Source organism: Chrysochloris asiatica, unplaced genomic scaffold, assembly GCF_000296735.1.
Source record: "Chrysochloris asiatica unplaced genomic scaffold, ChrAsi1.0 scaffold00045, whole genome shotgun sequence".
Taxonomy (NCBI): Eukaryota; Metazoa; Chordata; class Mammalia; order Afrosoricida; family Chrysochloridae; genus Chrysochloris; species Chrysochloris asiatica.
In genome coordinates, this window is record NW_006408563.1 from 4,409,726 (window position 1) to 4,433,765 (window position 24,040).

The following is a 24,040-nucleotide window of genomic DNA, read 5'->3' on the forward strand; positions in this document are numbered from 1 at the left end:
CATGGGGAAACCTGCTGCTATTTTAAATACTGGTTGCATAGCTTCCAGCATCACAGCAACATGTAGGGCAAACTGACAGATGGGTAGACTCATTCATAGATTGTTGTTGTTGTTGTTATTTGGTGCCACTGAGAGGGTCTGACTCATAGTGACCCTATGTAGGATTTCTGAAAAGTGGATGGTGAGTTTGACCCGCCAACTTTGTGGTTCAAACTCACCTTGCAGACCAGTGCATTAACCCACAGCACCACACCAGGACTCTTATAATGGTAATGTATTCTATGTCTTTCTTTACATTAAGGTGGAATATATTCTAAGTGGTAATATATTGTAAGTCAGAAGATGTTGTTGTTATGTGCCATGGTGTAGGTTCCAACTCACAGTGACCCTGTACAGGGTTTCCAAGGCTGTAAACCTTTATGGAAGCAGAAAGCCTCATCTTTCTCCCGCGGAACGGCTGGTAGTTTCAAACTGCTGACCCTGAAGTTAGCAGTCCAATTCGTAACCACTACGCTACCAGAGTAGGCACAAAGTGATTAGGGGAGAAAGTGATTGAGGAGACCAAAGAATCTTGTTAGAAGAGCAATCTTTGAAAGCACTGAAATAGAAGAGTTTAACTTAATTCAAATATCAGCGAGGATTGTTGCTGTTTTCCTTTTTTGTAAACTGGGGGAGTGCTTAGAGAGTATATCAGTTCTGCATTCAACAATTCATACATACGTGTTTCGTTTTGTTGATTACAATTCCCACGCTGTAATATCACTTATCCTACTTCTTCCCTATCTTTTCCGTTCCCATTTCTCTTTCTTTCCTAAAGTATCCTAACTTTGTGCATGGGCAAATGTCACCCTTCTGATCTTAAATGACTGATTACTATAAAGAGTGCATACGCCCCTTGCATTTTTACTCATCATACAGACTATCTATTTTTTGGCTGACACTTGAGTCAATGTGATAAGTTTTCATTCCAGAGCTGAAGGGTGACTAAGGGCCATAATCTCAGAAGTTCTACCAGTGTCCATCCAACCAGTGAGCCTGGTCCTTTTTATGATCTTGAGTTTTGTTTCACATTTCTTTCCTACTCTATCCAGGACCTTCTAATGTGAACCTTTGCAGAGCAGTTGGTAGTGCACCACCAAGTTTTTCTGGACTCAGGGTCATGGAAGCTGAGGTTTACATGGCCGTCATTGGACTAATTGTTTCCATAGCAGTGAGGTTTCCAGAGGGAAGCAATATACAGCATTTTGCAAGTACTGAGGAATGGGTTAGTATACATTTTGGAAAAAGCATTTGTAATTTATAAATATATAAAAAACACTAAGTCCATGTAAGTAGAAGAATCTTTTCCTCCGTGGTTTCTTTATGAATTCTTTTCTAAAACTCATAAGTGAATTCAGTACGTGTTCAGTTATGGGGTTTGGTCAAGAGAAGATTGTTTGTATGAAGCACACATGAGGTTGTCCACTAGCTGCAGATGTTGGTAAAGACTAAGAGTGTAGGGACCCATTCTTTTGTTGTACATTTTAGATCATAGCTCCCAGTAAGTCGAGAAGAGCAGTCTTTGAAAGAATATGTCTCTGATTCTTTACAAGATAAGAAAAAGAGAAGTCAGCAATGCCTCCAGGCCATTGAGCTGCAGTTGCAAACAATTACTGGCAACATCAAAGTACTAAATTCAAATCACCAAGTCCTTCTTGATAGATGAGAAACATCCACAAGTCAATTTAAGGCATTCTGGGCACAAACCTACATGATTTATCAGCTGCATTTGAAACCTTTGATCATTGTATTTTATTGGATCATTCAAGGTTGCTGGCAGGACTAGGAGAAGTGGTGTGTTCTGGAGCCACTGTTATCTTTTAGGAACATTTAAAAAACTGCTTTATGGCAACACCTGTATGCTCCAAATGTCGAGTGCTTCTCTGCAGTAGCAAGGGGACCACTGTGGAAGTCATAGTTTCTACTGAGCAATACTTAAAATTCTAAGCAAAGGTCAACCGATTGAAGTTCAATACAGAACATTCAGAAATTGTGCTTTTCTGGCAGAAAACCTGCATTAAAAACTGACCTAAGGAAAAGCTTACTTTCTCCGGTGTGGACACTTTTCCAACACTTGCAACTGTACCTTGAGATTTCATTTGTTGACCCATAGCTGCTCCTGGAGCCACAAAAATAGCTTTGACCTTAGGCCCATTCACTTTACATGTCCTGTAGGAAGGGATGGGCCGTGATGTGGAACTGGCCCCAGCAGCCCAAGTCTTTGTGACCTCACACTGGATAACTGAAATCGAATCCACTTGAAAGTACCCTGGAAGACCACCCAGGTGTTTCATATGGCTGCTGTCTTGCTACTAAATAGGTTCATTACACAAGCTGGAGCACATTACACCAGCGAGCCAATTCACCCACCAGCATAACGAGGCAATGATCCACAGATCATTATTGACTTTTCAGTGTAACTCCAGGCATCAAATTCATGCGCATCAAAAAATCCAAAGTCCACAGGTACAAAACTAGGTCCTGTTTCTAAGATTCTTCAGGAAAAGAGACAAACTGCTTTTGCATACAGCATTGAGTCCTAACTTTCATTTAAATATAGAGGGCCCAGGACAACTAAGTGTGGGGAAGATAGCATTTGGTATGAATGTAAAATATATTTCATAAATGGATTTTTGAGAGTCACAGGCATAACTTGGATTCTCAGAATTTAAGTAGACTAAATAAGTCAAAGATTGCAAACCTTTGACCATCTGATGAATCAAATTGACATGACTATTTTGAGAGATTGCAAGAAAAATAAGTTCATATGACTGTTTACTATTTCTTCTACAAAGAAATCGTTTCTAGAAAGAAACCAAATTATATCAGAACACAAGATGTTTTCTGACTTGTAGGAGATACCTATTTTGTCTAATTTATTTATGTCAAAAGTAAACTTTGAGTACCATATTATTATACTAGGTGAGCGTTTATTATAACTGAGCAGTGTGGGATAAACAAAGTTGACAGGAAGTTTCAGAATAGCAAGTTAATGTATAATTTACTAAGATCAGAGGGAATCTGATAGCAACATAGAACAACACAGATTTGCCACCTGTGAAAATCATTAACTGAAGGTGCTGATCAGAGGCCAGTATCTGACTCTGCACTTGAATTTGTCAGATGGTTTCTGAGACAAACCTCCTTTAATTTGAGATGAAGGATCACAATCTCATCTTTCAGGTCTTCTCAGGACAAGCAAACCAGTCTACACAGGGCTATCTTCAAATAAAAGGATGACATCAAAAAGCTGGAATTGTCCACATTAGCAGTACATGAAAGTTTGGGGGCTATCAGAACTATCTTTGTACTCTGCTTGGCTAGGTCACCTCATTCTATGTTATTAAATATGTATATTAGAAAACATACACACACACAGTTACTTTCATAGAAGAGGTATTTGTGCCTCAAACTAAAGTAAGTTTAATACTCAGGTATTCCAGCAACACTGCTAAATCATTTAATGTGTTTCTTTAATACGAACAGCTAAGTGAAATGTGTGAGGGATAACTTTCTAGTCTGTGACAGCCTTTGATTGTGTTCTTGAAGCCAATCTAATATTTTTACAAAAAGGCTTCTGCTATTCCTTGTCGATCGCCCCTGGTCATTTTCAAAAGTATCTTTTTTATGGCCTTCAAAGAGAAAAACACAACAACTTCAGACATGCCACAATAAAAAGACTTAGTATCCAGCAAATGTTGGATTCTTAGCAAAGCTGAAGAGTGATACATTTTAGGACTGAGATATTTTTAAATACTCTAATCTTAAGAGTTATGGTGGTGGTGCACCTTCATTCCAGTACTACTTTAAATAAGTGAACAGACCAACATTCAGCTAATGAATTAACAAGAGTTCTTCACAAACAGGACCAATTTTACCATCTCTCCATCTTAAGATGAGTGACTTTGGCAATCACCATTTTAAGGACTATTTTCTCATGGTTAACAATAATCTTTGCTTTCATTTTAATGCGTATACAAAAAGAAAATTCTAGCTATCAAATACTTAGCATCATTACACATCAGCTACATTAAAGTGTAGCAATCCTTCAGTAGAGCATGCAGCGGAATCGTTTCTGGGCCGAGGTGGAAGGTAAGATATGCAGCAAATAAAGCCCTTTTCCATTTCGTCTACCTTCTCTGATCAGTTATCTGCTATGGCAAAATAAGGCAGTATGAAACCTTGGTGACTTAAAATAAATGCATTATTTCTCTTTAGTCTGAAGTTTGACTGTGTAGGACCCTCTGTTCATTTTCCAGTTCAGTGATGTGTTTTCCTTCACCTGAAAAGTTAGCTGAGCTGGAAGTCTCCTATGACCTCATTCATATGTTTGTAGTAGACTCTAATTGTTGGCCTATCTCTGTTCCCCTCAACGAGGGCTCTTCACATCCAGTAGGCAAAGTTGCCTTTCTTACTGGTGATCTCAGGGCTACATTCTAAGAAAGTAAAAACACAAGATGCAAGGTCTCTTGAGATCTAGGCTTGGGGTTTCATGATTGTTTCTGTAACATCAAATTGATCAAAGACAGACCCAAGGCCAGTGCAGACTTAAAGGGCTGGGAAAGAGACCCCTCCAGATGGTAGACAAGCAGTCTCATTAAAAAGCGGATATTCATACTATGATGGGAAAAATTTGTAACCATGAAATTTCTACCCCAATTTCTTCTCCTGTATATTAGGCAATTTCATAAACCCTTAGATTCAGATGGGGATTCCTGATGGCACAATGATTAAGCTCCTGACTACTAACTAAATGGTTGTCAGTTCAAACTCACCAGTTGCTTCATGGGAGAAAACATGTCAGTCTGCTGTTAAAATGTTCCGTGCTACTCTGTTCAATGAGGTTGGTATGAGTTGGAGTTGACGGATAGCAGTGGGTTTGGTTTGGGCTTTTATGCCTAGAATGCACATTTCATAAGCATTTATGTTTAGAAACGCTTCCATTTCCAATCTAAAACAAACATATGGTATCAAACAGTCTTTTAATGCTCAGAGTTAAATTCGTTTTAAAGAGATTAAAAGACTGAAATAGTTCTGCTATTTGTGCACGCTTAACGACAGCAATATTTATACAAACATATTGGCAGAAGAGAAGTTGAATTCCCTATATCTCAGTGGGCCCATGGTTTCATTTGAAAGCAATGCCCACCCAACCACACTGGTGTCGAATAGATTCTGATTCATAGCAATGCTACAGTACATGGTGGAACTGCCCCACAGGGTTTCTTAGGCTATAATCTTTACACAATCCAACTGCACATCTTTCTCCCACAGGGCATGGGTTAAAAACTATGACCTTTACATTAGCAGGCAAGTACTTTAATCACTGTACCACCTAGGCTCCTTAGAAGCAAAACATTTACCCCAAACATTCAGTGTGTATAAGGATACAGCAGACTGAACCATTGATGGGTATACCTCTGACAACTTCTCAGTATGACAATATTCCATTCTAAATTACAAAGCTGCCCTTAGGATACAACCTCAATGTCCATGATGGTTTTTGTTTGCCCATTGTCATCATCAGCTTTGTGACTATATTCAGTAAGTACTCAGAATGCAGCTGGGATTTCTAGGTGCCAGGTAGAGTCCGAGCTCCTGCCTGCCTTCCATTCATTACTCAGGGAGACACTGCTTTCTCTGAAGTTCATCTCAGAAGGCTTGCTCAATCTGTGGGCTACAACGCCTTCATGAGTCTTCAAAACAAGTTATGAGATCAAGATCAGCATATTTTTCAGTGAGATGGAATGGTATAAAAAATATCAGTGTTATACATAGTAATGGTATGTTTTGTTTTATAAAACTTGGTTTGAATTATATATGTATAACGGAGCTGCAAAAAGTTCACGGAAAAATGAAATTAAAAACAAACAAACAATGGAATCTTTCTTCACTTCTTTTAAAGTACCCTCATATGTGTACACTGGATTGTAAAGCAAAATGCATTTATTTGTTCTTCTGGTGGTCTGTGGCACCTTTCATTTTCTTCAACACCATAATTCCAAAGCGTCAATTCTTCTGCAGTTTTCCTTATTCATTGTCCAGCTTTCACATGCATTGTTTGTTGTTGTTACGTGCCCTCAAGTCAGTTCAGACTTACATGTTTTGTTGTTTTTGTTGTTAAGTGCTGTTGAGTCAGTTCCAACCCATAGAGACCCTGTATAGGGTTTCTGAGGAGCAGCTAGTGAGCTTGAACCACCAATCTTGCAGTTCAAACAGCTTTGCAGTCTAGCACATTAACCCACAGCACCACACCAGGACTAATGAGGCAACTGAAAGGACCAGGGTTTGGGTCAGTTCAGACTTAAATGAGGCAACTGATATTACCAGGGTTTGGGTCAGGCGCACCTTAGTCCTCAAAGTGATATCTTTTCTCTTGAACATTTTCAGAGGTCTTATGCAGCAGATTAGCTTAATGCAACATATCCTTTGATTTCTTGACTGTTGTTCCCATGAGTGTGGATGTAGATCCAAGCTGAATAATGTGTTTAACAGCTTCAATCATTTCTGTTTTGCTGTTGCTGTTAAGTGCCATTGAGTTGGTTCTGACTCCTAGCGACCCTGTCTAGGGTTTCTGAGGTGTGGCTGGTGAGCTTGATCTGCTGACTTTGAGCTTCAAACCGACCTTGCAGTCCAGGCATTAACTTGCAGTGTTACTGGTCCAGTAGTAAGGATTTTCATTTTCTGTACATCAAAGTGCAATCTATACTGTAGGTGGTGTTTTTTGAACTTCATCATTAAGTACTTCAAGTCCTCTTCCTTTCCCTCATGCAACAGGTGTGTGCCATCAGCATATCACAGGTCTTCTTCCAATCCGGAAGCCACATTCTTCTCCATATAGTTCATGTTCTCAAAATACAGATTGAATGTTGTTGTTTTTGTTAAGTGCCGATGAGTCAGTTCTTACTCGTAGCAACCCTGTATAGGAGGAGTAGCTGGTGGGTTTGAACTGCTGACCTTGTGGTTCTCAGTCCAGTCCTGATCCTACAGCGGCACACCAGAAGTCCAACAGATTGAACAAGTGTGGTGAAAGGATACAACCCGGACAGACATCTTTCCTGATTTTTAACCAATTAGAACCCTTTGTTCTGTTTGAATGACTGCTTTTACTGTGTACAGATACCTCATGAGCACAATTAAGTGTTCTGGAATTCCCATTCTTTGCAATGTGTTCTATAGTTTGTTATGATCTACACAGTTGAATGCTTTTGTATAGGCAATAAAGTATAAGTGGACATCTTTCTGGTATTCTCTCTTTCAAATAAGATTCACCTGAAATCATATATAATATCCCTAATTACATATCCTCTTTGTAATTCTGGCTGAATTTCTGGCAACTACCTGTTAATAGGAGTCCTGGTACGGCGCTGTGGGTTAATGCGCCAGACTGCAAAGCCGTTTGAACTGCAAGGTTGGTGGTTCAAGCTCACCAGCGGCTCCTTGGAAACCCTATACAGGGTCGCTATGGGTTGGAACCGACTCGAGGACACTTAACAACAACAACAACCTGTTAATAGAGTCCTGATGTGGCACTGCAGGATACGAACTGCACTGCTAACCACAAATTAGCAGTGAAAACACGTTACTCCTCAGAAACACTTAACAGGGTCTCTATGAATTGGAACTGACTCAACAGTACTTAACAACAAAAACAGAACCTGTTGATGTACTGTACAGTTTTTGAATTATCTTCAGCAAAATTTTACTTACATGTGATATTAATGATATTAGTCAATGATTTCCTCATTCTGTTGGGTCCATTTTTTGGAATGGACACAAATATGGATCCATATAAAATAGAATGATTTCCTCATTAGTTTGCTGAAACATTTCATTTGTATTCCATCAATTCCTGAAGTTTTATTTTGAGCTAATGCTTCCTATGAAGCATGGTCTTCTTCCTTCAATACCATCAGTTTTTCATCACAAAGTATCTCTTGAAATGGGTGAACATGAACCAATTATTTTTGAAACAGTGACTCTCTATATTCCTTCCATCTTCTTTGGATGCTGTGGATACTATTCATTTTTAAATATTTTGTCCATAGAATACTTCAGTACTGAAAATTGAGCCTTTCTTTCTTTCTTCAGTTCTTTCAGCTTGAGAAACACTGAGTGTGTTCTTCCCTTTTGGCTTTCTAACTCCAGGCCTTTGAGCATTAAATTATAGTACTTGACTTTGTCTTCTCAAATTGCTCTTTGAAATTATCTGTTCAGTTCTTTTACTTCATAATTTCTTCCATTTGTGTAGCCTGTTCTACATGCAAGAGTTAGTTTCAGAGTCTCTTCTGACATCTCTTTTCTCTTTTTAATGACCTCTTGCTTCTTAATGTATGATGTTCTTGATGTCATTCCACAACTTCTGCATTCTCCAGTCAGTAGTATGTATTTCAACAAATCTGTTCTTCGAATGATCTCTAAATTCAGTTGGGATTTAATCAAGGTCATATTTTGGACTTGTTTTCATTTTTTTCCTCTTCAACCTGAATTTGCATGTGAACAATTGATAGTCTGTTCTGCTGTCGGCTTCTGACGTAGTTTGGGCTGATGATATTGAGCTTCTCCATTGTTTCTTTACATGTGTATGGTCAATTTGATTCCTATGTGCTCCACCTGATGAGGTCCACGTGTACAGTCACCATTTATGTTGATTTTTAAAAAGGTATTGGCAGTGAATAAGTCACTATTCTTGCAAAATTCTATCATGTGACATCCAGTATCATTTCTATCTGCAAGGCTATATTTTCTAACCACCAACCCTTCCTCTTTGTGTTCAACTTTCACATTTCAATCACAAATAATTATCAATGCATCTTGATTTCTTGTTATAGTGAATGTGACAGCATTCCTCTTCAATTTGTCATTCCTGGAGTAGTAAGTCATAAATTTGTCTGACTGAAAATGATCAGAACCAGTCCATTTCAACTCACTAATACCTAGGATAGCGATCTGTATGCATTCCATTTAATTTCTGACAACTTCCCAGTTTCCCAGATTCATACTTCATATAGTCCACATTTTGATTCTTAATGGATTTTGTTTCTTCTCATTTTGAGTTGTCCTCCATCAGCAAACGAAAGTCCCAAAAGCCCTGCTCCATCCATGTCATTAAGGTCAAGCCTACTTTGAGGAGGCATCTCTTCCTCAGACATATTTTGAGTGTCTTCCAACAAGTGGTAAATCTTCTGGCACACTATCAGACACTATTCCACTACTATTCATAAAGTTTTCAGTATCTAACCTTTCAGAAGTGCTCCATGTCTCCTTCTTCGCAGTTTGTCTTAGTCTGGAAGCTCTACTGAAACCTATCCATATGGGAGGCCCTGCTGGTATTAAAATACTGGTAGCAAAGCTTCCTACCTCATAGCAATACACAATTCACCACAGTATGACAAACTGAGAGAAGACTATGACTACAAAAGTCATATTAAGTAACCCACTGCACCACATCTAGAGAAATAAAGATAAATATGACTTATTTCTTGACCTTAAAGGACTCTGAAGCAATTGATTTGTAAGGCATAAGACGATGTCACGAGGATTATTCAAGCAATCACTGCAAAGTGCGAGAGGCAGAACTACAGTTGTAGTTGTTGGAGAGAATTTCACTGTAATATTGACATTTTAGTAGGTGTTCACTTATTCTTTCATCAATCCTCAATCCACTCCCTATGTTCAAGGAACTGAGCTAAAAACCCAAGGAGGCCTAGATGACAATGACATGAGAAGAACCCTCAGTTCAAAGGATAAAGTGACTTCCAGCACAGGGGAGAAGAGCAACACCAGCATCCTGTACCAGGCATAGTGACACTGAAGAGACCACGGGGTACCTCTGTTGGAGTTACAGGATGAGGGGCTGGTGCCTGATGGCAGATAGTGGGAAAAGCAAAGCACTGATGCCAGAAGAAAATAGGTCCATATTCGAGATACAGCAAAACAATGAGAGCCAAGCACACTCACAATTGTGAAAATTTGAAAGCTAAATGCCAGCATGATACAGAAGGTGATGTGGGGACCAGCAACCTAGTACTAGAGTTCATGGTTAAATTAAGTAGGCTGAAACAGAGGCATGATGTAAATTAGATTTTATCACTTCCCTATTTCAAATCCTTGTATCTAAGTAAGTAAGGTCAACTCTGTAAGATGTGCCAGTCCCTAAATAACCTGGTCTTATTTCTCTCTGACCCACTCCCGCTCTCCCCTCCCCTTGCTTCACTCTCTGTATCAATCTCCATCTCTCCATATTCAGAAATCCTTGCAGAATGCATTCCCTCAGGCCTTTGCAAAGCCTGGTCCTCTGCCTAAAGTAGTCTTCTGTCAAATATTTGCCAGGTAACTGCGGTCCACCCAGGTAGGTATGTGGCTTCTGTTGATCTTCCTTCTCCTATCAGAGTGGCCCTCGTGCACTTTTTCTACACATATTCATTATATTTTCTTCACTGCAGTTGTTAACTGTTAGAAGTACTCTCGGGTATTTTTTTACACATAAATTTCTGAAATAGCCAGATTGTAAGTCCCTGAAATGAGAGATCTCGCCTATGTTTTTCCTGCTGTATGCCCAGACCCTAGCACATGGCAAGCACTCTATATAAACATTTGCCAAATTAAGAGAAAATTCCAAAAATTTGGGACACAGGTTTAAAAATCATACAAGGATGTTGGTGGGTCTGAACCAGGTGCTTCCAAGGTGCCACAGTGGGAAAACGAAAGACAATAGAATTTTTCCCTGAAATTTCTGAAGCCCCCTTGTATGGACCCATTGTTGTCGAGTTGATTCCAACACATAGTGACCATAGGACAAAGGAGAATCCCCCCAAGGGCTACCACGGCTGTAACTCATTATGGGAGCGAACTGCTACATCTTTCTCCTGTGGTGGATTTGAACTGACAACCTTGGGGTTAGCTTCCTAGTGCTTTAACTACTGTGCCACAGGACTCCTGAATTAACAGAAAAATAATCATCACAGACTGTTCATTCACATTATAAGGTCAAGTTTAAAGTATATGTGTTTCAGGGGTTGGAGTAGAGTGGAACACAGAGACAGGGTTGGCCTGGGACCCCAGAGACAAACTAGAGTTAAACCAGGGAGGTGCCTATTAAATGCACAGAGTTGTCGTATTTCTCTGCTAACCAGGAACAAAGACCAATGGTCCAGCTCCATGGATACAGAAAAACCAGTAACACACCACCTTGTTGCTGATTCTCAAGTGTATACGTATGTAAACCTAGACAAGGAATCTGGAAACCACACTGCCCAAGAGAACAGTGTGGCATGAATCCTGTCCACAGGCCCAGAGCAGAATTTGAGAAACAACAACAACAACAACAACAAACACATTTATTTATTCCCATTTATTCTTCAAGGAACTCACTGTGGGGGATGTCTCCTCCAAGACAATAAAACATGGATAGTAACATCCATGATGCTGGCGGGAAACTATTGAGTGTAAAAGACACCATAGGTGTGCCATACGGGCAGGTCTATATGAGAAAGGCTGCCCCTGTTGGCAATGACAGCCAGTCCAAATGGAAAACACTTCCGCGGTAAGCCCATCTAATGGCTGCTGTGAATCACCCTGATTATGAGCCACAAGCATGCAATCAGTGGCATACAGAAACTCCTGACGAATAGCCGTGAGCAGTTTGCCTTGCTATCTAAGTGTCACAGACTGCACACACTCTTACCCGACCCACACTCGGCATTAATACCTGAATCACAGCCTGGGGAAGCTCAATAGTCCACAGAAGGGAAAAAGATAAACAGCAATAATACAGAGATGCAGCCCCTTTAGTGCCGCTAGTTAAACCAAATGTATTTAATCTTTCTCCTGCATCTAAAATGTCTGTCATCTTCTCTTGGTGAAATGAAGGATATATAAACATGCCTCCGGAAAGGTGTGTTTTTTTCCACATACCAAAAGGGCAAACAGAATAAAAAAAGCCTGGTTACACTCAACATCACAATACACAAATCATTCGGTTGCCCTGGGGCATGCTGTTTAAGGTTCCACAACAAGAGAAAACCACATGATCATTAGTGATATCACCTACCTATAGCCCTGAAATACACAACCAATTTCTGCTCTGGAAACAAATGATATGCTTCATTAACAATCACGGTATGAGTGTATTATTTAGCTATAGGGAAATTACCCATATCAACTGGTTTGTTCTGACCTTGGTCTAGCATAATAAGGAATTAAATCATAATGTCTTACCAGAAGGAGATGATCAACACATCTGGGTAAATGCCTACTTAACCAATAACTTCATTATTACATCTTAGGATTCCTATCATAGGGGGTAGGGGGCCGAGTGAAAAACAGACATGAAGTACATTCTTGAGGAAGAATGAACCTTTGCAGAAAATGGTGGTGAGGCATGCTCAGTCACAACTCACCCTTATCAGGAGCACACTGTATGGCAGACATCATTCTAAGTGATTTCCATACACTTAGAATCTTCATAGAAATCTCTGGGTGATATAAATGTGCTCAACTGCTTACCAAAAATTTGGAGTCTGAGGCTACCCAGAGGACTCTCAGAAGATATACTTTTCTGAAAAAGCAGCATTCAAAACCTATGAACCACCGTTATAGTCTGACACACATAGGGTCACAATGAGTAGGGGTCAGCTCAAGGTCATCTGATTCCAATCTTCTCTGTGATGCTAATGCTTAAGGGTGCTTACTGCCCATTTTCTAGCTAAGTAAATGGAGACCAAGAGAACTTATACTAGGCCAAACATCTAGTATGGCAGAAATGGGAATAAAATCCAAGCAGTTGCCATTGAAAACCTCACACACAAAGCAGACTTTCAAAGAGAAACTGCTGTGCTGAAACCAAGTAGATGATGCCAGACCAAAATGCTGGATATGCTGATCTAAATCAACACTCCATTTCACGACAACAACACATATTCTTAAGGAAAGATGATGTTACTACTGTGTACCATGGACATATCGGAGAGGGAAGAATTTCTCCACAGGGCCTTCATATAAACTGCAATCTACACAGAAGACATTGGAGATCATTTCTCCTGTGTGGATGGCAGAGCAGCTAGTAGGTTAGTTGTTGTGTTAGCTTCTGACTCACAGCCACCCTGTATAGGGGTTCATAAGAGCAGCTGATGGGTTTGAACTGCTGACCTTGTGGTTCGCAGTCCAGTGCTGATCCTACAGTGCCATAACTGAAGTCCAGAGCAGGCTAGTCCCTGACTGCTTAACCACTGTACCACCAGGATAGTCCAATATTTGTAAGTATCTGAATGGCTGAGCCCACTAATGCATTATTTGGGAAGGGGGTGGATCTACAATCCTTAATTATATTTCAAGCTGCAGAAGAAATACCCCAGTATAGACTCCTTTCACATATTTACCAATTGCAGTACAAAATAGGGAGTACAGTACAAAATATGGCAAGAGCCCTATTATCGGGATTCTTGGTAACTAGAGCAGGGGCAAGCGGACAGTATTCCTAGTCCAAAACAATCAAGTAGCTGATTTGTGGAAGGTGTGGGCATCAAGTAAGACTCCAACTCAGCGGCCATCGTTACCAGAGGCAACCCCTCAGCTTTCCCTTTCTTCCATTTTCTTTGCAAAAAGGCCAAAGGTGGGCACCTGTCTAAGCAGCATTGCTGCCATGTACAATTATTATTTTAATCGACATTGTGCTGTATTAATGAGTGCCAACCATGTGCCAGATGGTGCTGAAAACAAAGCCTTCGCTGCAATCCCGCCCTGTGGGATCACCACCTCTCCTCTCTGTGAAAGCGATCACAAATGTGGTAATGAGCTAACTCCGATGCAACCGAACTTCTAATCCCCCCGACACTTTCTGATTGGGTACTGCACCAAGATTTGGCATAGAAAAGGCACCTGGAGTGCTGTCGGATCATCTCTTCAGGGATAATGGACCAGGGAACTGAGCCTGTAATGATTTCATATCAGTTTGTTCAAGTTCAGTTGCTATTAATTGGGTTCAAGTTCAGCTCCAGTTCACACAATCTAAATAAATAGCTGTTGAAACTAGCTTAGTGCTTGGCACAGTATGTATCTTTGTAACTAACAAGAAGCAAGCAAAAGGAAACGATGTAGAGGGACGCCTTGCATAGATGTTGTCTGGTGGATACATTCTGCCGTGTAGACTTGTGAAGTAAGGGGGAGAAACCCCACACAACAGTGTTCTGGCTTGCTACAACTGTGCTTGATTGTATTGCTCATAAATGGCCATATTGTGAAGAACTGTGGCTAAAAACAGGTTATGTAGTAAAACGTGCTCATAATGCCTGAGAAGAGCTACAAGCAAAACCCTGGCTTGAAGTTAACCTAGTCTGGAATCTGGACTTTAACTTGCCCTCCACCTTAGCAATTCTAAGAAATTAATTTAGCAAAAATTAGAAAAATAATGTTTTAGACAAATGCATTACTAAACAGACATAAGGAGCCATATCACAGTAAAGACTATGTTTCAAAGTAGGCATTTGCATGTTTTATAGGAAAAAATCAATCAGAAATCTACTTTGTTCTAGCTCATTAGGATTCACTCTAAGTTGGTTTCACCAGAATGAAATTTAAAATACATTTCTAAAGATCATTCGCAGGCAATTTTTATTAGAAGCATTTTCCAAGTCAATGTTGGCTGTCAAATTCTGATTTCTCTTAGAGTTCACCCATAGATACTATATTTAAAATTGGACAAGTTGAGAAGACAAATGATGCAGGTATTTCATAAGATAGCAGTCATGTATTGTGGGCCATGGACACAGGCAACATTACACAGGATAAGTGGCACACATCTTCTTGCCTTGCAGCAATAATGCATCATTTAAAGCATAACTAATGTAATTTAACTCAATATAATCGTCAGGTTTATTTTCATCATCTACTTACATGACTAAATAAAAACAAAGAAATAGGCAGACAATGACTAAAAATAGCAAGACACTAAAAATAAAGAATTTATCTGGGAAAGGTAATTTCTGATTTTTGTATGCTTTTATTTGTATGCTTTATTTTCTTTGTGGAAAAGCAAAGGTGTTGGATTAGGGATAAAGTATTTGGCATTCCTACTCTAAGGAGCTCTGGTAGTGTAGAGTTTACAAATTGGGCTATGAATGTAAAGGTCAGCAGTTCGAAACTACCAGCTGTGTTGCAGGAGAAAAATTAGGCTTTCTGTTCCCGTAAAGATTTACAGCCTCGGAAACCCTGTACAGGGTCACTATGAGCCAGAACAAACTTCACGGTACATAACCACCACTCTAAGGGTGGTATGGTAAAGTTTACAGGAAAAAATGTGCTGTGGGATCAAAAGAACCAGGGTTACCCGTGTTTCTACCATTGACTTGATTTACAAACACACAAAGTTTCTTAATCTCCCTTGGCCTCAGTTCTTTTTCTTTTTTCATACTTACAATAGAAATTAAAAGAAATGATATGCGATCATTACACAAATGGCAAAAATAAATGTTTGTGTCCAGCATCATTTCTGGTACATAATAGGTGCTCAGATAAACATCCTATCGTATTTGGTGTTTAGTAACCCCATTGACTCTGATTCTATTTTGTTATTATGTTTAAGTTAATTATTTCAGAGACAGTCTAGATAGTTAACCCTACAAAGCAAGCCACAATCATCCCCAGTGTTTGCCTGGAATCAGGAATATCTATAATCCATCATTTGTTTACCTTTTACAATAAACTCTGTTGCTTAACAGTGTCTGAACAGCTATTTACCATTCTAGCTATTCATATCTGTTTCCTTATCTTCAAGAAGAATCCCCAGATAGCTCAAACAGTTAACTGTTGGGTATTAACTATATAGGCTGCAGTTCAAATTCACCCAGAGGTGCCTCGAAAGAAAGATACATTGATCTGCATCCAAAAGATTACGGCCATTGGAATTTGTATGAAGCACAGTTCTCTAAGACATATGTATAAGTCACCATGAGTTGGAATAGACTTGACAACAATTGTTTAAATCCTCAGGAGAATTTAAAAATGGGATTCAATATTCTAATTTTGTTATCTGAGATTTAGTCTTTCCAGAGCAACTTTCCAGTTGCAGACCTAGCTATGTAGACTTGTAAACCATTCACACTGGCTGTATCAGAAATTCTAAGTTTTGTAGTAACACATGGGTATTTGTGCATTCTCTGTCCCCTTGTTCTCCATCACCTTTGCCTGAACTCTGTCACCCTTTCAGCTGATGTACTTAGTGACAAGGTCGCTTAGGGAGTCCCTTCCTAGTCAAATTTCCAGTTCAAGTTGTCCTGGGTCTCTGAAGGAAAGGCCTCTAGCAGGGCCTCATTTCAGGCTGATGACTCCCATCTGTTTACTATTAGCCTCCCTGTATTAACCTTTGACTTGTTTGCTTGACTTTGCCCATCTCTAATTTCAGACCGAGAGCTCAAGGACAGAAGTGCAGTGCCTGGTTCCAAAAGACTAACCCTGAAGATAGCTCAATAATAGAATCCCTAAAGAAAAGCCCTACCACCCAACCACCCAACCACCTAACATTTTAAACCTTCAGGGACATAAACAAATGCATATGAGTTGTTGAATGGGAAACTAATCTGCTCTGTAAACCTTCATCTATTTCACAATAAAACATGTAAAAAAAAACCAAACACCCTTCAGGGGCAAATACTAAAGACAATAGTGCCTATTTGACTTTAACACCACCCAGAAAGAGGTTTCAAAGTAATTTTTTCTACATTAAAAATAAAGCAATGAACACATTGTCTCTGAGTCGATCGACATAAGTCCAGATTCATCATAAATTATAGCCTCCTTCGTGACATGATATAACTGTATAATGTAATTGGACCCTGAGGGAAATTTATCTTGATGTAAAATTATAAAATTCTAAAATAAACTGTAGTCTTCCTTTTGTTGTAATGAATCCATATGAACAGTACCAAGAACAGTGAGACCCAGCCTGGATGTATGAAATTTAAGAAGAGAATAGGTAGAATCAGAAGATTTAATTCAACAACTATGTACTGAACACCCATGCTCTTCTTTATTATATAGGCAAGCAAATAATATCCTCACAAATGGAAAAATGAGTAGCACCAAAATAAATGGACAAAAGATTGAAGCTGCCATTGATTTCGTATTACTTGGATTCACAGTCAAAGCCCATGGAAGCAGCAGTCAAGAAATAAAGGATGCATTGCATTTGGCAATTCTGCTGCAAGGGACTCTTTTTTTTTTTTTTTTTTAATGATTTATTGTGAATTATGTGATCGTTTACATGGGAGAATATTACTTTTACATTCATTCCATCGTATATCGTCTCATTGCCATGGTTACAATCCCCTCCATGCAATCCTTCCCCCGTGCCCCTCAGGTCTTCAGCACACAGTCGCTCTCCCTCTCTGGATCTGAAGTCTCCAGCTGCTCCATCGCTCCACATCATCATCTTTGGCTCCATTTCAGGCATCATTGCTTCTCTGGGTAGGGACCTCCGCTCCTGGACTGAAAAGTTAATCACTCCCCTCCTTGCTATAAAACGTCTACCTTTACATTTCCAACCCTCACAGTCAGTTCTGATAACAATTATTTCACTATTGTATCACTAGAGACCTATCTGGATTTCATTGCATCAGCGCCACCTAGACAGATTGAATACTACTCACTGGAGATTCCACCTTTCTCCAGGCCCTCTGGTTCTAGGTTCCCTCTTGAAAGCTTGTAAGCCAGTCACTTCTTGCTTTTGGAGCCCCCCACGCCCCTTTTTGGGTAGCCAATGTCCAAGTTGCCCATCCCTGTCCACTCTGTGTGTAGGAGGGGTGGGAATGATTCTTGCTGCAAGGGCCCGCTCCCGCTTCCTCTTTTGAGCTACTGCTTCCATAGGTGTGGGTCAAGTTCATCAAATTGTATGAGCATACTTTTTTTTTTTTTTTTTTTCCTTTCCTTCTTCTTTTTACTTCTGGTTGAGCTCTGATCATCCAATCATTAAAGCCAGGACAAGTAGGTATCATCTGCAAGTGTGGGTATTCTTATGCATATGCCCGCTCTTCTTTTCAGCTGGACACTTCACTCTCCACTCTAGTCCTCCGTGGCTAGGTCACCGACACTGGCCCACCCGGTCTTCAAGGGGACTCTTTTTTAAGTGTTCAAAAGTAAAGATATCCCTTTGACAACTAAGGAGTGACTGACACAAGTACTGTTACTGCTGTTGTTGTTGTTGTTTAGTATTGTTGAGTTAGTTCCAGCTCATAGACACCCTGTATAAAGTTTCCAATATGTCCCAGCAATTCTACTCTGAGAATTGTTTGATCCTATCTAAGAAATGTCATATAAGATGCTGCATGAAACACAATAAGGCACACAGACAAAAGCAACATTTTATTATCAACATGTGCCCCTTTCAGTTAACTAAGCACTACCAAATATGTACTTTAGTTCATAATTATAATCTTTAATGATAAACTTAGATCTAGAACAAAGAACCTCTCCTGATAAGACAAATTGTGCGTGCAGAGCACATTTAAATGTGAATATTATTTTTATAAAGTCTTGGTGTGGCACTGTAGGACAGGTACTGGATCACAAGAAGTTCTGTTTGAAACAACCACTCCTCAGAAACCCTATACAGGGTCACTATGAGTTGGAACTAACTCAATTGCACTTAAAACAATTACTTTTATGACATTTAAAAAAATTCATTTAAAGTCAAACAATTCCACAAAATCTTGAGAAAACCTGATTCTTTAGCGATTGGTTGAAAACACCTAACTAGCCCAATGTGCTTAGTTTGTAGGGGCAACCACCGAGGTCATAAATGGTTGGTTACATTTCATAGAGCTAATAAATGGTGGCGTGGTCTCACAAGTCCCATCCCTTTTTTCCCCCAGTTTAATGATCACATTACATATTTGGGATATCCAACGGAAACAATTATGCTGTTTAATATATATAACAAAGATATATTACACTTGTTTATCCTCCAAGAATAAATGCATTAAAGAATTCCAAACTATCGGCTTGTGCTCCTGGTGCTAAGCATAATGCTTGGCAACCACATATTCTCACTAGCATTTGAGGAATGAAGTTTATCTTCCAGGATTATTAAGAGACAGATTACCAAACTAGAGTCCTTGTCCCTTATCTCTAGCCACCTAAATAGCACCTCTGCTGAAGCAAATTATGTCATAAAGCACACTTATCTTTTCCCTCTGATTAGCTTCCCTTTGACCTCATTGCTTTGGTTACTGAACCCAACTTTGTGCTAGTGGCCCATTGACAAAGTGAGGGTTTAGATGGCACCTAAACAGACAATTCATTTACGGCATCAGAGTAAAGCAGAAATTAAATAGATAAGCAAGTGTCATCAACATGTCTTAGAGAGAGAAGAAAGGAAGGAAGAACAAGGTATGAACAGCGACTAAAGTTAAGTTAGAATGCTGGCGTATTACTTAAAAGGTAAATTCAGTTTGTGAAAATTCACTCATTTTCACAGAAGTAGAAAATCAGTACCAATGAGATTTTGACATGATGACTTTTGAATCTAAGGTCAAGAAATGTTTACCCTGTTTTGTTGAAAATAAAACTACCCTCAAAACAAAATAGTTATTTTCCTTGTCAATGAATGTGACGGTGGGACAAGCAGGACTCACCTAAATAACTAGGGTAGATCTTCAGAATCAAGAGTTGAAATGTGACTCAGCTAACACAAGTAAATTTTAGTTCATCCAGTGATGTACTTTTCCTGGCAAGGCATGATATTTATGGTGACAATGGCTACTGTGGATGGATCTGTTAGTGAGGATGAAATGTTCTATCTGTGCTGTGGATCGGGCTTGACTCCCCAGAACTTATAACCTTACACCAGGTACTTCTTGGTATGCTTTCCATTCCATATTGCCAATCCTCAGAACAACCCTGCAAAGGAAAATATGATTGTCCCTACTTGCCAGAGGAGGGACTCAACACACAGAGAACATATCATTTAATTTGGTAGAGATCACAAGGGTTATATATACCATAGACACAGTCCGAACACAGATTTAACTCCGAAGCTGCTGTGCTTGCCTCTACTCCATGACTGTTCCCAGATACAGCTTTCCTTTAAATAGAAAAATGGGGAGTGAGAAGTTATTGTTGTTGTTAGGTGCTATCGAGATGGGACCGACTCATAGCGACCTTATGCACAGCAGAACGAAACACTGCCCGATCCTGGGACAACCTCACTACCATTGCCACACTTGAGTTCATTGATGCTGCCACTTGGCCAATCCATCTCACTGGGGGGTCTTTCCTTTTTTCTCTGACCCTCCATTTTACCAAACATGATATCCTTCTCCAGTGACTGGTCCCTCCTGACAACATGTCCGAAGTATGAGAGACGAAGTTTGGCCATCTTGGCCTCCAAGGAGCACTTTGGCTGCACTGCTTCCAAAATGGATCTATTGGTTCTTTTGGCAGTCCATGGCACTTTCAATATTCTCCTCCAACACTGTAACTCAAATGCATCAATACTTCCTTATTCACTGTCCAGCTTTCGTATGCATATGAGGTTATTGAAAATACCATAGCTTGGGTCAGGTGCACCTTAGTCCTCAAGCTGATTTCTTTGCTCTTCAACACTTTAAAAAGGTCCAGTGCAATAGATTTGCCTAATGCAATACGTCGTTTGATCTCTTGACTATTGATTCCGTGAGTGTTGATAGTTGATCCAAAAAGAATGAAGTCCTTGACAACTTCAGTCTTTTCTCCATTGATAAGAATGTTGTTTATTTTTCCAGTGGTGAGGATTTTTGTTTTCTTTACAGGGGTCAAAAGAAAGAATTTGCAGGATTTTTGCACAACTCTTTGGAGAACAGTGTGTTCTGTTTCTAAACATCTAATCACAGATATTTAGGTGGGAAAAGCCTTTAGACAGTTCATCAAGCTGCTCAAGCTTAGTGGAAGTAGTCCTTATGAATAATCAATCCTTTTGTTTTGTTTCTTTTAAAAAATATCATTGTGTTTTAGGTGAAATTTTACAAAGCAAACTAGATTTGCATCCAACAATTCATACAAAAACTGGGACACTGGTACAATCCCCACAATATGCTATGTCAGAACTCTCACCATCTCTACCCCACCTGTTCTGTTTCCATCCATCCAGTCTCCCAGGCCCTCCTTGCCTTCCTACTTTCCTTTGGGGTAAATAGAAGACTAGTTGGTCTTCTATTACTTATAGGAGTACGTTCTTCACAGGTGTTATTGTGTATTTAAAGACCAATCTGTTAATTGCTATAAAGTGGCTTCAGTTCTGGGTTAAAAGGGTTTCTTAGGGAGATAGTTTTCAGGTTCCTCTAGTGTCTGTAAGTCCAGTATGTGGAGGTTTTTTGTTTTTTTTTTTTTTTTTCTTTATGAATGTGAGGTTTCTTCCTTCTGGAGAAATGGACTGTATCTTCCGTAGGGACTTTTTTCTTCTTCTTCTTTTTTTTTTTTTTTAAACTGCTTTCCCTGCCATCCAAGTTAACATGTGCCTACTCTCTAGCCAGTGAATTTGAGTTTTGTTCTACAGTTTTACATTTTTCTACCTTTTTAACTGGGACTTGCTATTGTTTCTCTGGTCAGAACAGTGGGTGGCAGCAGGGCACCATCTTAGTTCTTTTGGTCTCAGACTAGAGGAGGTCATAGTTCATGTGAACCATTAGTTCTATGGACTAATTTCTTCCTTGAGGCTTTTGTTTCTTTCAGTCTTTGCTTCATATGTAAAGAGACCAATAGTTGTATTTTACATGAATGACTGTTAGCTTTTAAGACCATACATACTACTCACCAAACTAGAATATTACACAATAGCTGTGTGAACTAAGTTATGCCAACTGACCTAATTGTGCTGCAGGACCACTGCCCTGAGCCTTCAAACCCAGTAAATAAATCATATGAGGTATCTGGATATGTCTTGGAAGTATCCTTAACTGTGCCCTCTGTGTGCTTTATTGTATTTTGTTATGTGCTGTGAAGTTTAATCCAACTAATAGCAAGTCTGTATAGGGTTTCTGAGGCTGTAAACCTTTGGGATTCCTGGCGTGACACTGTAGAATAAGCATTCAGTCACAAGGTCAATTTGAACTGTGAATCAGTGATTCAAATACAACAAACCCTCTTCGGAAATCCTATACAGGGTCACTATGAGTTGGAACCGACTCAACAGCACATAACCATCACAACAAGAAATCTTTGGGGAAGCAGAAAGTTCCTTATTTCTTCCTTGTATTGCCATGCATATGAGGCAACTTAAAATGCCCAGGACTGGGTCAGGTGTACCTTAATCCTGAAAATAATACCACTGCTCTTTAATACTTTAAAGAGGTCTTGTGAAGCTGACTTGCTTAATGCAATAAGTTGTTGGATTTCTTGACTGCTGCTTCCAAGAGTGTTGATTGTGGTTCCAAGCAAAGTGAAATATTTGATAGCTTCAATTTATTATAATGTTATTTACTGGCCCAATAGTGAAGATTTTGTTTTCTTGATATTTAGGTACATACAATCCATACTGAAGGTTGTAGTCCTTGATCTTTATGAGTATTTCAAGTCTTCTTGGATTTCAGAAAGTACATTTATATCATCTGCACATTGCAGGTTGTTAACGAGTCTTCCTCCAATCTTGATGCCACATTTGTTTTGTTTTGTTTTGTTTTTTTCATATTCTCCAGCTTCTTGCATTATTTGCTTAGCATACAGACTGAATAAATACACTGAAAAGACATAAATCAGGCATACAACCTTCCTGATTTTAAACCCTTCAGTATCCCCTTGTTCGAACAACAACCTCCTGCTCTATGAACAGGTTTCTCATGAGTGTAATTAAGTATTCTTCACAAAGTTTTCCATAGTTTGTCATAATCTACACAATCAAAAGTCTTTGATTAGTCAATAAAATGTAGTCAGGCTAAATTTCACTTCTTTACAAACATCTTCCCTAATCGGTTTCAACTCATAGCGACCCTGTATTGGGTTTCCAAGGAGCAGCAGGTGGATTTGAAACGTGACCTTGCAGTTTAAATGAACCTTGCAGTCCAGTGCATCATTCATGCATTATTCTGCAGTGCCACAACAGGACTTGTCTAGTATTAGGCAACTAATCTCAGGTCTTTCCTGAAAGTGAGATGTACTACACCAGTGGAATCATTGATCTTCCCAATTCCCAGAGGACATCTGACAATTGCTTATCACATTTTGGTTATCACAAATATGTATAGAAGGGACTGCAAGTGGAATCTAATGGGTACAGGAAAATGATATAGCTAAATGCCCTGCAACGCAAAGTATGCACGTGGGGCAGTCTCCTCATGACAAAGAATTATCCAGCCCGAAATGCTAACAGTGCTGAGGCTGGGAAACCAAGTATACTACTACCAAACACACAAGAAGGAGGAGATCATAATCTAGAATCATGAATATTATACAGCTTCCTTGATGATGAAAGTATTTACATGCAAGAACGTCTCTGTTGTAAAAAGCAATCTCAAAAGTCTAGAAAGAACTACATTGAATAAGTAAACTACAGCTATCTATTATGGATAAAAACATCTATTATGAATAAAAACATCTATTAGGAATTCTAGAAGGCAGACACGAGTAAAAGACAACTACAGAAAGTAAATAAAAATTGGCAACTGAAATATGAAAGAAACAATTAAGTCAGGATAATGGCTCCATGGCTACCTGAGGTGTCATATTCAAGGAGGGAGAGGCAGGGTCCTGGACCATCTGCGGGACAGTATGTGAACTAAGGTCAAAGTTATTAACAAATACCGCCTACAATTTAGGCACATCAGAAAAAAATTTAAATATATATATATATATATTTGTTAAAGTGCCGTTGAGTTGGTTCCGAACCATAGCGACCCTGAACAGGGTTTCTGAGGCTGTAAATCTTATGGGAGCAGAAAGCCTCATCTTTCTCCCGCAGAACCGCTGGTAATTTTGAACTGCTGATCTTGCGGTTCGCAGTCCGATACATAACCACAACGCTACCAGTGCTCCTTTATCT

General features: G+C 39.4%; 1 protein-coding gene across 3 annotated transcripts in view; it reads right to left on the reverse strand.

The window, feature by feature from the left end:
• Window positions 1-24,040, reverse strand: part of PARD3B (par-3 family cell polarity regulator beta) — a 1,706,387-nt gene that overhangs the window by 927,142 nt on the left and 755,205 nt on the right. The window lies entirely within an intron of this gene.